Genomic DNA, 18,388 nt, shown 5'->3' with positions numbered 1-18,388 from the left:
TGTTTGTATCTTTAGCGTTCATTTCGTCTTAAATATCTTTCAGTTCGTAAGTTCAAACCATCGACATATGTGGCCTTCCATGGCAGTCCTACATATGTTTGTTCTCAGGACAAATACACGATTTCACAATATTTCCATTGTCTGTTAAGATTATTTTTCATCCACCGATTGTGGAAAAGATTATCTTCATATACCTCCACTAACTTGTGCAAAGAAAGCAAAGATACGGTAAGTCAAAATAGGCAGCTGCATTGAGTATCAGTATTGGTACTGACGTATCAGAGTTTGAAGTTTCCTTAATGGGTCTACTGCAGAACGGTTGTGAAACTTCAAGCAAATGTTGGACATATTGCCACAACAAGCGTGAGATATGAACAAGGAAGTCTGGATCTGTTGGAATAAAACTCGACACGAAGAGAAAGTTAACTCTTCGAACGTTGAAATCATTCCTTTTGTCATACACACTTGTGGAAGCGAGTGGTGATTGTTTTTCCATTGAATATTTTATCGCATAAACGTTTTTATGCATTTTGCGCAGTAAGAAGCAGGAAACAATTCTTTCTAGCCAAGGTGAAAAAGACTCAAGTCAAGAAAGATTACCCTAATAAGAAAATAATACGGCAGTATTTCGACCAAACTATTTTCCTAATCTCTTTATAGACGACATCCTGTACACCGATGCGTTTAAGTCTGACGGTATGCACAGAACGAGGTTTCTGTTGCTAACAATGCCATGTAAATAGACCAATGTTCCACAGAAATTCCAACGTGATCGGAATATGAGTCGCGCCATCTTTGGCCTTGTTTATGTATTGTCAATGTGATCATCGAGAGTGATCTCCAAACATCGCCCCAGAGTTTCCGTTCTTGGCAATTGAATATCCCCTCTTCCTGTAGAACCGGGATGAGGCTGTTCTTGCGGGACCTGACCTGATCGCTATGTTTGTTCTTCTGAAGAAGGAGGTATTAATCTCTTTGACTGAACTTCTTGCCATCGATGAAGAGGGTTAATGTTATCTAATTGGTCGCGTTTAATGAACGTCCAAGACATCTATTATTAGTTTCCTGAGACGGAACTTTGGGTTAAACTTCATAGTTCTTCTAAATAAATTCTTGACGGCGTCAATGGTTTGTTATTGGCCATCAATAGGTTGATGCTGGGGACAGTTGATGAAGTATTATCGATAATGACTGTTGATACGTTCGGCCCCTCTTCTTTATTCTGTAATACATAATTAAAGTTGCTCATAATGGTGTCCTTTATGTATCAGACTTGAATGTTGATAATCACAGGTACTTGCAAACTAGCAAGTATTCTGAACCGTGTATTTGAGCCATAAAATACTTAACCATTAACATCAAGGAGTATATTCGGAAGACAGCGTGATCTATTGTAATATCAGAGAAATGAAGATAGAAATTATATTTGAACGATATTTCGAAGCAAGCAGTGAAAAATAATCAGCTACTGCATACATTTCAATACCTAGTGCTGTCACTGAATACCTTCATGGAACTGAATGTGTACGATTTGCTTTAAAAGACCAACTCAGTCTATTTCTACGGATGATCGAGATAGATGTTTTCTATCTGACATATCCTACTATAATGATAAACCCGCGAAGATCCGTGATACAATATGGTCTTCACTAACCTTTGCTTGCCATAAAAGGCATACGATTATGATTGTCGTTAGAGACGACCAACGGGATCAGATAGTTAGGCTCGCTGACTTGGTTGACACATGTCATCAATTCCCAGTTGGGCAGATCGATGCTCATGCTACTGATCACTGGATTGTTGATTCAGACTCGATTATTTAAAGACCGATGGAATGTAGCTGGAATATCGCTGAATGCGGCGTAAAACTAAACTCACCCACTACTATAATGATAAACAGTATTCAATTCGCAGTTACAGCTGCGCATGCGTTTGTGAACTGCATCACCATCTCTATGTGAAATAGCAGAGCCTTTCTCAAGCTTATGGAACCCATGTGTTTGGCCATTTTGATCGGCTGGTTCGAGATGATGCTATGTGGTGGTAATTGGTGACGAAGATAATGATACAATCCGAATATTATGTTGCATATGTCTGTAAAACACGTGGCCAAAGGCAGATTATGCAACATCGCTCTACCGAACATTATTGTGCATCATGTGGTTATTGTGTCGTCATATAGTGTTCGCAGCTTCATGGGGAGTATGGAACCTAATATGTCCGTTTGGTTTGGTGGTTTACATTCAGTTTTATCCATGATCATATCACGCACGACCGGGACCCATCTGCCAGGCACATTTCAAACAAATCTCAGCTGCTTATGGGCACAACAATTATTTTGGATTCTGTATGATAGACTTGGGCATGAGAGACTATATTGTCATTGTTCAACACTTGCCTAATTTATGGTGATTCTTTAATACATCCATCGCAATATCAACTTAGAGACATACAATCATCAAAAGTAAACACAAAATACTTACATATGTATGTCAAGACATTTCAACAAATATTTCCTATAGAGATTATCCAGACAAGGTATAAATACCACATTGCCATATTGCTGTAAGTGAAAGATCTGGAGACCCGATAGAGCAACGTTAACGTATCTTTGAACCAGACACCGAGTAGGAAAACATCAGTGGGGTGTTGGGTATGGCTTCTGTCTGGTGGCTGTCCTCACCCCCAGGCTTTGCGGGCCGGCCCACTGACGCCCCTATACAGATCCTCACGTAGAGCCCTCGGCCACAGTAAAAGGTCAGAATGTTTTCATGCCTATTTCAGAAGGAATCTTGTGGCTGCTCTATGCATTACAGAGGATGTTATGTTGCTTGGTTTCTTCGGACTTGTGGAAAGAAGTGTTCTTTAAACAAATATACGTTATGTTTTTATACACCGATATTTGTGTCCGTGTGTCTGTCATTGTATAGCTACATCCGCCCTAAGCTTTTGTCTGTCCGTCCATATGATAAATTGATTTGTTTGCTCCCATAACTATAAGAAGTCTCTGTTGACCGTTGTACGATTCTGATCATATCCCGAATATGTTTTTTTATGAATCACCATCAAATAGTGACGACACCAGGTGATCGTGAACATTGTAATATATCCTGATCCACCGATGGCACACTCACAACTGTGAGTGAGTTTAGTTTTATGCCGCCCTGTAATATTTCAGCTGTCTGTAAATAATCGGTATGTAAATAATGTGTGAACCAAGTCAGAGAGCCTGACCACCTGATCCCGTTAGTCGCCTCTTACGACAAGCATGAGTTACTGAAGGTCAGTTTAGTTTTATGCCGCCCTGTAATATTTCAGCTGTCTGTAAATAATCGGTATGTAAATAATGTGTGAACCAAGTCAGAGAGCCTGACCACCTGATCCCGTTAGTCGCCTCTTACGACAAGCATGAGTTACTGAAGGTCAGTTCTAACCGGGAACCCCCACAACTGAGGAAAACATGCATGAAGCCGCTGCACAACATAAGCCTGTTTACAACGTCTTTCAGAAGTAGTAGATTCAACATGAATTGGGATTATGGATTTTAAAAATGTTTTTACAATAAATATAAAGCTGTTATCCGAGGTTTTCAGTGCTTTTCGTTCCTCCAACCTCTAAATATATATCCAAGACAGGTTAAATGTAAATAGCCATAAAGTAGCATAGTCATTCAATCGATATTTGCATCTGTTTTCTCACCTAATGTCTACTTGTAAATTGGATGTAAGGTGTTTCGTTGTTCTTCTTTATCTTAAAAACTTGTAGTTTTACCAGCAATGTGTAGCATCATCAGTATGTGTAAACTATGCATTTCAGATGACTTGATGTAACAAACACGATGTTGTCATATCTACAACACGTTATGTCCACCAATGTACTTATGGATCCCTTTTTCAATCTGCTTTTGTAGCTTTTACTCGCACAGCTGAACATCATGGCGAGAAATATAACAGGCGCTCCTTTAGCGTGTACGTACTCATCAGTAATCTTGTTCCACGCTTTCGACACTGTCCAGCGTTTGAGACTATCTTAGTCCAATTTTACTGTATCCCACTGAGTCTATCGCTAGTGATGGTCACGGCGTTTTGGTATGAGACGACCAAGGAATCGAACAAGGGACCTCCAGTCTACGGGGTAGAGCGCTCTACCTATCAGGCCACAGCAATCAGTTATGTGATGTGTTTACAGAAAATAAATATAAAGTCTGCAAATGTAAATTAAATTGCCCGAGGTCCATTCATAATTAATGATTTGCGATGACTAAATCCCATGAAGCTCCTCTGGAATTTTTTGGTTGCCGGTAGGTATCGCTCCGAGAACAAAACCAGGTAAGTACCTCCTCAAGAAACAGTCAAGCAAGGAAAGGAACAACGATAGTTGCGATAATTTCATTTTTCGTTCACCAGGAAGCCTCAAAAGGCCTGGTCGAATGGATGTAGGATGAGGCAAAGTCAAGCCTTATTTCCTTACTTGCGAGAATATCGCATTGGGGGCGACGTAATTTGTAAATGCAAACTTTTACTTGGATATTTTTGTTCAGAATGTTAAAGCAACGTCACCTGGTCAAATTGTTAAACAATTGGCTCTCCAGACCGAAGCCGGAGATTCACAATGATAAAAACATTTGAAGTCAAATATACGTGTTCCTACCAGAGTAATAATGGGAGTTTGCCTGAAAGAGCATTAAACAACTGGCATAGAGAAACGGAAAAAATCCGTTAAAAGCTGTCGGTTGTGTGATTCCAACTTTAGACAGTGATGACAACAGATGCTCGTGAAACAAAACTCGTTTCCTGTCCCACCATTAACAAACTGTACAAACACATGCAAAGGCAAGTCATTGGCTGTTCAGTCTTAAAAACAGGGTAACATACAGAACAGTTCAAAAGACTGAACTGCATAGATTATCGTCTTCGTGCTTATACGTCTACCGCTTGTCTACCACAAAACATGCTGAAAGCTTCTGATGGATGTGAACTTCCACATACCCGATCTAATTCTTTATATTAATCTTGATTCAAATCCAGCGTGACATATCTGAAAATGAAGTGAATATCTAAACGGATTTGATTATTCCATTTCGCAAGAAGGATAGAACAGTCGTCTTATGTATGTATGTGTGTGTGTGTGTGTGTGTGTGTGTGTGTGTGTGTGTGTGTGTGTGTGTGTGTGTAAATACGTTTATTCTTATTTTGTTTGGTAAATAATAAGCAATCTGGCATTTTGAAAAAAAAACAACACCCAGAAACTGATTTACAGACTATATACATAAAATCGACACCGAAAATTCAAGGGCGATTCAGTGACTCCTCTGAGCGAAAATCCTACTTTTTTCTCTGAACGATGATTAAATGGTACCATTCTGGATCATGAGGGAAATCATACTTTTGAAATTGAAGTTTCTGTCATTTCAGCTGAAGCTGTATAATTAAAACGGGAATCTATGCCTCCTTTGGGCAAGCCCCTCAAGGAAGCATGTTTATTTCTGGTCATGTAACCACATCGGCAGATCAAAGATGAACATTCATGGGAGGAAACAGATTCTCTAATATTTGCTTCCCTTAGTTTTTACACCGACAAGTCTTGAAGGACGCATTTTACGCTTCCCTGTCGAATTGGATTTTTAAAACCAGATTCTTTGACACATGAACTCACAAAATATTAGTGAGAAAAGAGGAATAAGGCAGAATTCGAGTAAAGGAAAGTATAGGGACAAGTAAATGTGTGAGAAGGAACGTGTAGGAACAAGTAAATGTGTGAGAAGTAAAGTTTAAAGTAAGGTGTGTAAAGAAACGTATTAGGTAAAAGTATGAAATGACGGTTCGGCTTTTTGTGAAAGGCGCGAACATGGTATTTAATGGTATCAGCTGTGTGACGACCTAGTAATGAGCGTGGCAACAAATTACGTCATGATGCTTGACGTTGCTCTTTGACATCACTGGCGTCATGCTTAAATATCTAACAAGTCAAAACAAATTACGTCGTGATACTTGACGTTGCTCTTTGACATCACTGGCGTCATGCTTAAATATCTAACAAGTCAAAACAAATTACGTCGTGATACTTGACGTTGCTCTTTGACATCACTGGCATCATGCTTAAATATCTAACAAGTCAAAACAAATTACGTCGTCATTATTCTTTGCGTAGTACTTTGACGTCACTCCAATCTCTGAAACGTCACAAATAACTTCAAGTTGTACTTTATAGTGAGACGCTTAAATATATACACACATGATCATTCATTGTACAGAATACCTCACAATAGTCTCGAGTATCGTTGGTCATTTGCATGAAACACACAGTGATATGTTCAAACGCTAACATACTGGTTGTGTATCTACGAGTACATCATTCAAGAGAAGACAGAGCAATTGGCGTGTGGGCCATTGTGCAGCTTTCATGAAGTCGAAACAGTTATAACATCAGAATTAAACCTTGCGTACGGTGTTAATAAACTACTTGCCAATTACCTCCTTTCCGACCACTTTACAATATTGATAAACATGCATTAAAGTAGGTGTATGGTATCCCAATAACAAACGGGAGCAACAATACCAGACGTCCTGTTTCGTATATTTGATATAGAAGGTACTGCAATATTGATTTCGTTATTCTTTAATTCATCGTCCACAATACCATGCCATGATTTGTACACTACAGTACTTTCCGGTATCCCATTTGGCAATAAAATACATGTTTATTTCACGTCTAAGTCAGAGTAAATAGTGACATCAACATTCAGGCAAGCAGCTGATCCATACAAACGACGATCAGACCGACAAGCGCCTATCTTTCTAATCCGATCAGTCTGGGATCTCGACATACAAATACTCCCGCTCCTGTTTGCTTTCCTAAAACACTTTATTGCAGACACTGATGATCTATACAACATCATCAATTTCTGATAGCACTCTGAGAGGATTTTGGAATCGATTGATATTTCAATCATGTTGCAAAACCCGAACCAATCGATCTGACCACAAGTGCCAATCAAATCGACACCCTATTTGCATGCTGGTTCCTCCTCCGTGCCCTCAGCGTCGTATAAAGGTAAGGTGTGTGATGGCCAGAGGTTCTCTGTCTTCACAAGTCAGTATCTCCTACACGTGCTCTCTGCTCCAATCCGCCATTATGAAGAGCATACCAAGCATTGTGGTCCCAGTTCTGGTTGTCATGATGGTGGTGGAGTTGGCCATGTCATCACCGTCGGGTCTTAAGAACCATTTTCTTGGAAGTTCTCTCGCAGTGCCCCCACCTAACAAAGTAAGTTGATCATATTTTATTATAGTTATTAAGAATTTATCATTTCAGTTTTAATTCATTTTTCATGTATATGATTCATAACATCCATACCTGCATTCAAGCAGTGATCTCTAACCGAGATATTCTGTTTTACGGTCGTTTGGATAAGGAACTATTAAGGTATGATTATAACAATTGCGTTTATTAATACAATAACATTCTACATAAATATTCCTGTATAAAAGTATGTTTGATGTACCTGGCCGTTGAATATGTACAATATATGCAACCTTCAAGAGCATCTACGTGATGGCTTAGTGGTTCCAGTGATTCCACAAATGTGTACAATATGCCCATTTCTCAAGTCCCTGCCGTGACATTGCTTGAATATGCCTAGCGTCGACGTAAAATTCACGCTCAATCAATCTTCGCACATAAATATGCAAATGTAAGAGCTAAAACGTCTAAAGGTTGCATTTGTTATATAGTATGTAGGATGCAGATCATTTCAGAGTAATATGGCTACCAGCTACACCTTTAGTGGTAAGCTTCTTGGATTTTTTCCATTGGGGACTTGTTGGCCTGGAATAGTGCATGAAACGACGTAAAACCATCCTCGTTCATTGTTATAGGCCAGAGCAAACACACAGACCTATTCTAAACGTTATATCTAGTGTGAGTGGGTGAGTTTAATTTTACGCCGCACTCAGCAGTATTACAGCTATAAGGCGGCGTTATGTCTATTGTATGGTATGAAGTGTAATCTTTACATACACTGATGTCACTCGGAGCAGTTGCTTCTTCCTCTATTTATCGGGACTGTGTGTTAGGCTAGTGGTTCAAGCATTCGCTCGTCACATCGATTGACCGGGTTAGATTCCCAATATGAGTATAAAATGTGAAGCTCATTCCTCGTGTCACCGGGTCGAGATATTAATAAATATTGCTAAACGCAGCGTAAAACCATAATCACTCACTCACCCCTCTATCGACGCTTTGCTAAGAATTTCAGTGGGTTAAATGTTTTGAATTTCTCTGTTATATCCCATATTCTGATCTAAACAAATATTTCTCTCTTCAGCAGAAAACTACATCATGTTGTCATTTCAAAATGCTAAAGAAAATGTCAATTTATATGCATACACGTGTTAATGTACAAGACGAATTTTTCATGACGACACATTGTTATCTTAAAAAGAAATATTTGCAAAGGGAGCTCTCATATAAACAGTTCATGTTATGACATAGTTATGCGTTATGAATATCATGACATATGAATATAAACACAAGAGAATAACCAGTCTCGACTATCCGACGTAACCAGTGGGTAAAACATAGTGATTAAAATCATCTAAATGAGTCACTAAAATTATTCCTGACTTGTGTAACTCTTTTTCCAGACAGTGAATACATATGAAACATACCATTATTATTTTATTCTGAGAAACATAACTACTAAACCGTACATCATATGGTATAATACACAGCTTCGTTGCTTCGTTAGACCGCCGCTCTCTCCCCGAATCTCAGGACAAGAACTAAATAACGTGTTATGGCGGTTTATATCTCGGCACATGCCTGAAATCTTTTACGTTGTTTACGTAAAGTCTGGTTGATAATACCAGTGTGGTCTCTCTCCATTAATCTCGTCACCACATGACTGAAATATTGTTAAGGTGACGTTAATTTTGATATTTATTACTATATAATGTGTTTGGGCTTTATGTGAATCTCACAAACTGATTTTAGCAAGTCCAAGGTAATATTTCCTTTCGTTGTTTAACGCCATGATGTACTGACTTGAAAGCGAAGGCATATGAAATACAGTCTGATGAAACGCTTACATTTAAAATTTTTCATGGAAATATGGCACAAGGTTGAAACAATTTACATGTCTGACAGAGTGAATATATACTGTTATAGATCTGAAATAAATAATTATTTGGTGATGACTGGAATCGTCATTTGGAATATCAAAGGCATTTTAGAGTATTACGTCATCACATCATTACGTCATCACATCATTACGTCATCACATCATTACGTCATTACACACATTACCACTGACTCGTCCACATGTAAATCCTGGCTGCTGCCTTACATAGTGAAAATTACACGAAAAGCGAAAGAATCCCTAACCAATCAACCAAATTGTCAGATTTCTGCTATCAGAACAACAACGAGTATTTTTACTGACTACCTATATGGAAAATGCGATAATTAGTGTCACTTACTGTGAGACTCCAGTATCTGGCAATATATGTCAAAATTAATGGCGTTCCCTTAAATCGAAATAATCGAAGATTGGTCGCTGTAACGAAACGACCAAGCAATCGGTCACATGGTTTTCTTAACGGAACACAATCAATTTTAGAACTACTGGTTTAGTCTTTTAAACACTTGACGATTGAACGAATCTTTGAGGCTGCCAAGGCCTGAAAATGTGTTTGATTGTTTGAATACTCTCCTCACTAACTGAAAAGTCATAACTGAATATTTAGTAAAAGCTCCAGGACGTTTGTGGTCATGATATATTAGTCATCACTTTAAAGTATCAAGTTGCATCATGTTATACATATCTGCAAAAACAACCTGGACTGGAAAATCTGAAAAATAACGCTAACCAATTATTTCGATGACTGATCAGTTATGATGTACCAATCATCAGTTACGAGGTTTTAACCAGTTCAGAACACAAAGCATAATACAGTTACCTGTACTACAGTACATTCCAAAACAATGTATTTGCTAATAATCTACCTTCTATTTGGCCACAGAAGCGGTGGGGAGGTTTAAGCGTTCGCTAGACACGCCAGAGACCCAGGTTTGATTCCCACATGGGTACAATGTGTGAAGCCCATTTCTGTTGTCCCCCACCGTGATATTGCTGAACTATTGCTCAAAGCGGCGTAAAACTAAACTCTATCACTCATTTGGTGATACAATTGTGTTTAGGTTCTCTGCAGTGTCTGTGTATTATCTCCAGATTGTTAAGTGTGGCGTAAAAGAAGAGACCAGCAAAGGAAATACAGCGGTGTTTCAATATCATTGGCCTCACGTTAGTTTGTTCCAGTTTTACTTGCTTATGTTGCACGCTATACTCAGAGTCATTCCAGCCGTCTGGCGGCTGTCTGTAACTACCTCAGTTTGGATCAGACACTCCAGTATTTACAATGTATGCATTACTCAAATTTAACAAAATGACATGCATCCGCCAAGTCAATAAGCCCAACCACCCTAATCTTTAGTCACCTTTCAAGACAAGCGAAGGTTGCTGAAGATCTGTTCTAACGATGATATTCAAGGGACTCATCTGCACGTGTATCATTACAGTGTTAAGTGTCGATTTCTAAATTGAAACCAAAAATTAACCCAGAAATAAGCACGCGAAAGTGCAGTGCTGAAACAGCGATCAACGACATGTTACACATGATTACACGATGCCATTTAGAAAGTGGTCAAATGCAACATATGTCATATTTGGGATTTCAGTTTCTTAGTAAAGTACAAATTCTAGTACTTATTTGGTCGAGTCCCATCCGGGATTCGAACCCGCACCTTCAGAGTCAGGCACCTAATCGCCAGCACACAAAGTCAGCCGCCTAGCCCGCTCAGCCACCGCGACTTCTGGCTGAGCGGGCTAGGCGGCTGACTTTGTGTGCTGGCGATTAGGTGATTAGGCAGCATGTCAAGCAATTTAATTGGTTTCTAATATTATGATGTCTTCGATAATAATTAGGACATGTGTGTTTCGTGATTCTTTTCAAAATTAATTGTAAACACCACCTTGACAGAAACTTCTGTAAGAACTGATTAAACACCATTCATCATTTGGATTAAGATATGTTGAAGATCAACTATAAATAAATAACATCCGGGATGCTATAGCGTGTTAAAAGCGAATCACTGACATCAGGATGCTGCACGTGTTACCCAGACAGTCGTGTCTTGTAAGGTAAACAAAACACTTCCGTTTTCAAGTTAATAAATTAATAAAAAATTATTTGAGTTTGGTAAACAGTGTGCTTGCAAATACATCTGAATAAAATCATCATCTGAGGTAATCTCCATTTCTGCGGTATAATAGGCCTTCAGCAACTCATGCTTGCCACAAGAGGCCACTATGCTTGTCGTAACAGGCAACTAACGGGATCGGGTGGTCAGACTAGCTTGCTTGGCGGACACATGTCATCCGTTCCCCATCGCGCCTGTCGATGCTCTTGATCACTGGATTGTCTGGTCCAGACTCAATAATGTACATACCGAAGCCATATAGCTGGAATATTGCTGAGTGCGGCGTAAAACGTAACTCACTCACTCCAGAGGTTGTAGGATGGAACGTACGTTATTGTGGATAATCATTTGTTTGCGCTTCATTTGTAGGTGTTGACATGCGCCTTTGCTTCTCTAACAAAATAGTTAATAAATTCAGAGGTAGTTAGTGAAGACCAATTCTAATCCGGATCTTCGCGGGTCCTAAAAAGAACGGGTAGAGTACTAACCTAGAAACATAATCGGAGTGAACAGTACTTCGAACCCAGAATCACAAGTTCATGGCGAGTTCGAAGAGTATATCTCCGACCTACAGTACCTTGGGCAACTGGGCCTAGACTTTTGAAGCTCTCCTAGCGCTAAGATAGTCGCAAGTGCAATACTTTAGCTTACGACTATGTTAGCGCTAAGAGAGCTTCAGACGTCTAGGCCCTGATCCCTCAATATCCCACGTTCGCCCATTACGCTAACGTTTGGGTTCGATTCCCGCATGGATACTGTACATGATGACCATATCTGATGTCCCCTGACGTTTGTACAAACATGTTAGATATGCTGCTAAAGCTGTAAAAATATATTCATCCACGCAGTGATTTCACATACCCCCTCGCTATATACAGATATGAGGGAAAGGTAAGCATTTATGGATCAATATTTATAGATACTCCTAAAGGAAATGCGTATTGAAATATTCTTTGCTTTTTCAACAATTCACAACAAAAAACAAGGATCTAAATTATTGTATTCAACATGTTTATGCCCTATTTTCAAAGAACATTGATGATCAACAGTTCCATGTGTGCCAATTCAAGGGACTTGAAACTTTGCATATATTTGAATTTAAGTTTTTACAACCGAAAAAGAATTATTTGAAATGAACTGCTTCTGACCATGTTTCCAATAATTATACCGTTGGCATTTTAAAACAAAGCCTGAATCGATGAAAACCGGCTGCACATCGAATAAGTAAACACAAGGAGAAGAGGGCCAACAAGAGATCAAGGCTCCATGTCCCTTTGAAAAGTATTGTGTTAGGATGGCATGAGGCTCTGTGAGGCCAACAGAGGATTGCCAATAGAGGCTGGAACAGCTGGCAGTGTGGCAGTCTTTGAGGTAGACTGTGGTTCAATGCTCAGTTCATGACTTGCTGTGTTGGGCTGTATTTCGTTCGCGATTTGAATGTAGGTGTTAAAAAAGAACAGCTGAGAGCAAACTGACACGTTTTCTTGAGGGTTCTAAATGAAAATGTCAGCAAAAATTTCATTTTCGAATTAGTATGATTCCCCAACATTGATAGGGTATCATGTTCGTAATCTTTTTCTTATGGTGCCTTGGGAGAAATGTATTTCAAGCTCGGGAGGTCAGACGAAATAGCAAGGTTATGTTAATAATCACCCCCGATTTCACGGGTCTGGTTTTTGCAGATATATGAAATACACGCGTGGCATCACTTGACCTTTTCTCCTAGATGAAGCTGAAACTCTGTAATTTAATAAAATACTGTTCAACGTTTTGAAGGTAAAATTCTACCCATGCTACGGCGTTGACTTGTTCACCTGAGATGACAATGTCATTGAAATTGGTTGGAGGGAACCACACCAGCTCTTTGATATGGACAAGAACCTCCCCCGTGTATTTCATCTTAGGAACTTGTATTGCTCTGCCACTGATCGAGTTTGCCCAAAATGTTTCCTGACTACCCTGATGTTGGAAATGACGCTGAATTTCAAACATCATTACTACCAAGGGCTACACGGTGTTAGCTATCAGGGGTTACTGACCTCATCATCACGTAAATGAACCTCCACTGTTTCACCGACGGGGCGGACGCTTCTGCTGTTTTGATTGACATGTACATGTAGATGAGTCGTGCAGGTTCACACCGACACCAATCGATTTCAGTGATGAGGTGTCATTACTGCCTGTCTGTCAGATCATCTTCCTCAGTCCGGGCACTGTTGTATTGGACAGAACAGATGTTTTATTAAAGTCTCACAAATGTTTACCGATAATAAAATACATTTTATGAGCTATCCCTCATGCCATCATGCCATCCAGTTTTGGTCTAAAACCCATGACTGCCTTGTCCTGATATGAACACCGGGTGTTTGTCATGACATGGGCAGGGTAGGTACACTGTATGGGAGCCAGAGATGAATTTACAATTCACAAAATAAGAATTGTATGTATTATCAAGGTTCTAAGGCATATTTGAATGAATGAATGAATGAATGAATGAATGAATGAATGAATGAATGAAGAGAATATCCCAGCTTTTTAATAAAGTTCATACTAAGAACGGTAAATCTAATTCAGCAAGTATTTGTTACCAATATTCGTTGGAAAAATACGATAACCGGTGGGCCATGCTGAATGGTGTATTCATGATTTAAGACAATGACAGCCACAAAGCAGTCATCGGCAACGTAAAGATAAATAATTAAAAATGACGTCTTTCAAAACAATCACGATCAAAGTAAGACAGGATTTTTATACAGTTTTGTTATTTAAGGCCACACTAAGCAACAGCGCCATATAAATAATCATGTCTAATGATTGATATCATGAGCAAAGATCTACACCGACGGATTATGCAAACACGAGCAACCAATACACAGAGTCTGATTCATTCACTTGCTCTAATCCAGAATGTTTTGTACTTTGGAGGAAGCGACTCAAGCCCCCAGTTACTCATTCCTCCCATACAAGAGCAATCACACCTTTAAAATATTTGTTATTTAACTACTGCAGTTTTAGCCCCACGAAATTACAAAAACAGCATCGTATGAAAACATCAACAAGATTTCCCCTTAATTGCTGATTGATTATTTACAAACATTATAAGTGGGACCTGTAATTCAATTAAATCCAATTAGGGGCAGATTCGATCCTCCACTTATTGATAGACACTTCAATGTCAAATTTTCACATCCCCGGCCCTCCAGTTTGAAATGATAAAACTAACTGCGTAATGGTAAAAAAAATCCTAATTATCTCCCCTGGTAATGAAAGTCTTCAGGAAATATTGCGCCTCTCCTGCTATTTGTCGATCAACACGAAGTTAAACACTGCGTAAGGAGATCCCTTCTCCAAGTGTTGCGTGTTTAATTTGCAAGGGCCATCTTTCAAGCACGCACAGTATGGTTCATTTTGACCCAAATCCGCCTATGGCAATAACTGGATAAACTATATCACAGTCTGTGTAATCAGGTGTGGTACGGGTTCGATTCCTGTTTTTATTAACCCCGATACATCATTAACAAAATGGGTAATTAATTTGTGGCGATCGACCTAAAAGGGTGACATTGTGGTTTTAGTGAAAATCAAATTGAATTCCATTGATGCTCTGCTTTAATAAATGGATACAAACAGAGTGTATTGATTAGAAGTCACTTGAAATATTATCTAAAGGATTGAAATCGAATGTCGTTAGTTTTTGTAGCTCTTTGCCATAATGTTTTCTTCACACGTAACCGATAAGTACGAAACCTTAATGCTGCCATTTTTGCAATATCACATATATTTTTTTCAGCGAAAGTTCTCGTTGCTTCCAATATTGTTCCGTCACTTCGATTGTTTTCTCGTTACTTCGATCATTTTCTGGTTGCTTCGAATATTTTCTCGTTGCTTCGAATATTTTCTTGGTGCTTCAAGTTTCTCTCAAGAACTTGAAAGGTCGAGTATTACTCGTTACTTCCAATATTTTCTCCATACTTCATTTACATTTTCGGTACTTCCATTCTTTTTTCTTTGCTGCAAATATTTTGTTTCGTTGTTTCAATTCTTTCAAAAACTGGAAACTTCAAGTATTTACTCGTAGCTTCAAGTTTCAAGAACTTCAAATTTCAAGTATTTACTCGTTGCTACGAATATTTACTCATTCCTTCAAGTTCATGTATGAAAGCTGAAGGGATATATAACGACAACTGTCGCTGAAAAATATTTGATGCTGCAAAGGTAGCTTTTCGCCCATGTTTCTTTACTCCAAGAGGGGGCGGTATGGTAACCTGCTAGCCAGTGCAGTTGCCCGACAAGGCAAAGTCCCGGGTTCGATTCCAAACATGAAGTCTATTCCTGATATGCCCCGGTGTGATTCGGTCTGAACATTTTCAAAATCATACTCAATAAAAACATCGTAGTGAACGTGTGCTACTATAACCATCAACTGAACAAGCTAATGAAGGTGGACATGCTAAATACGATCCAAGCATAATAGTACTAGAAAAGATCCAGGTTGTCGGTATGCGATGATACAACCATATACACCAAAACATACTGCCATAAGATACCCGGTGTCCCACTTAATTGGTCGCCACCAAGCCGTCAAACATTAAGATCCATGACCCAATGCCACGAGATAGTGAAAATACACAAAAGTACGAGTATCTTCCGAAACAGCCGTTACTCGACGTAAAATGCAAAATAGTAACGAAATGTACGTGAGCATATCTGTAAAAATAAATGAGGACATCAGGGGTTCACGAGCAACGTAGGACATCCGGTCCCAGCAGTCGCCACACACACAGAAATTCCAATATATGAGCTAGTTTTGACGTAATACAGTTATAGCCCGTTGGGGTGCAAATGAGAACCATGAATGTTTAAATATCCCGAAGTCGGAATACGTCCACAAAACATAAATAAGGCGCATGGTCCTGAAACCTCTTGACCCAACAGGATCTGAAATCTGACGTTTTATGACCGATCGCGGAAAAAGTTATTTAATGGCTGTAGGAACAGCAACAGCAGCGTTTACACAACTTGAATTTGTCAGTTGGCCATGAGGGCCTGTTACAGCCTGCAGGGTTTGAAATCTACAGGCCCTGAATAGAAACAAAACAGACAACACTGTACACAGTTTCACACTGTTTCTACAATATCCATTAGCGAAGCACATGGCATAGATTTGTTTATTTGCTAAAGCCTGGTGCTGACATTCCTATGCGCAAAGCGGTGAACCATGGCTTACCAAGGGGGTGGGTGCAGTGCAAAACATTAATTTGTGCTCTTTAGTCATTTGCAAAGGTGTGTGTGTGTGGAGGGGGGGGGGGGGGGAGAGGAGGAGGGTCGAACCCCCTGATATTCATCCCAACCCAACCCACCCCCCTTGAATATGGTTCGTAAATGAATAACTGTGGCAACACATGCTTTCGCAAGCGGACAAACAGAAAGAATGGGTCCCCAAAAGCCATACAACAGTTGCTTTCGTCAACATTCTTCGTTTGTGCCTCTCAGGTTTTTTTTCTTGTTTCAGCAAGTGTCCCGTGAACTGGAGATGGCCAACGCCCTGCTGCAGCGGTTGCTGGACGTAGCCTACGAGACTGCACGTGACTGGGGTGTCCAGGAACACGAGCTAAAGGAGGTCCAGAGAAAGCGCAACATCATCCAGGCCTGCTACTTCCAGGCCATCACGTGTTACTAAGGGATACCCTGATTGGTCCTTCTCGACAACAGTGTATAATACGTCATCAGTTTGTGTGCACTTGAGGACGATGTGTGTACGTCATCAGTTTCCTTAGACTTGCTTCTGGTAGAGAGATGCCCTTGATCTATTTCGTATTTCACAAGTAGCATATACGGTCCACCTTTAGCCTAAATACAATTTAAACCGAAAAGTCTTATATTCACTGTACATATAGTACAACTTAATTTAAACTTTATTTGTCAACACGTTTTGTTAATGATAACTACAAGTCATCACAATTTACGTAGTTACGACACTCTTCTGATATGTTTAAAATGCTCTATCATCATATTTATTTCTATTAAATAAAAGTCTATTTACTGTTCTTCATTGTCTCAGATTGTTGTTCAAATCATGGCTAATTGCCCCTGATCAACACCGACGACATTGTCAACACAAATGATGAATATTGTGTGTGATGCCCGGTACAATTTGCCTTTGAGGGGAAACTGTTTAAAAAGACAGTCATTCGTGTTTGGATTTCGTTTGCGTATTAGATGTCAGATAGAAAGATTGTTCGTCTCGAAGAGAGAGTCTGCAATTATCCAGTTACTTATAGCATTAAAATTGAACAGAAAGAAAAATATAAAAATTTTATTCAAAAGAATTGTTATTTGTCAAAGATGTTTTACTGTTAACTATAAAGGATGTTTTACTGTAAACTATAAATCTTAAGTTCAAAAATTTCGGCAGTGAAATTTCAATATAATTTATATTATTTGACATTATTTGATCATAATTTATTTCAGTACCTTTCCATGTTTACTGATAGACAATTGATTCTTAAAAATATATTAATCTTCCTGTCATTGTTGTATCAGGGCATGGTTTATGCCCGCCACATCAGTTTAAGTAAATCACATACAATTAAGTAATGTTCGCACATTTTCGAAATTCCCATATATTTTAATCTTCGAGCATTCCAGTAGTTGAATTTTTAAAGCATGGTCTTGTGGGTTCATATTTGAATCAGTCTGACATATTTTGCGTCCGACCCAAAAATTCGACTCGACTCTCAGATATTTCATATTTCTCTTTTTTTACACGTAGGAAAGGCGTAAATTTCCACAGAAATCAAAGGTATTATGTGGCCAAAGGTTACTTAATTCAGTAAAATTACATCTTAAGCATCCATTCTTTTGAGGATGGCTTAATAAATTAATGAGATTATCACCCTTATGTTACTACCCAATACTGTTACTATTCCTATGGTGTTTTTTGAAACGGAACAACGGCCGGGTACAAAATCTCTGTTTCCCAGATGAGACACGACACGAGGGCGTGCTGACCACTACTGCTCACATGGTCCAGTAGCAATGAACAGGCTAAGATTTACCACTACCGGAAGTCTTGGAGAGTTGAGGAACTGCTTCGTGGAACCATGTTGTAATGGTTCTGGTAGTCCAG

Source organism: Haliotis asinina, chromosome 16, assembly GCF_037392515.1.
Source record: "Haliotis asinina isolate JCU_RB_2024 chromosome 16, JCU_Hal_asi_v2, whole genome shotgun sequence".
Classification (NCBI taxonomy): Eukaryota; Metazoa; Mollusca; class Gastropoda; order Lepetellida; family Haliotidae; genus Haliotis; species Haliotis asinina.
Note: the sequence above shows the minus strand (reverse complement) of the source record.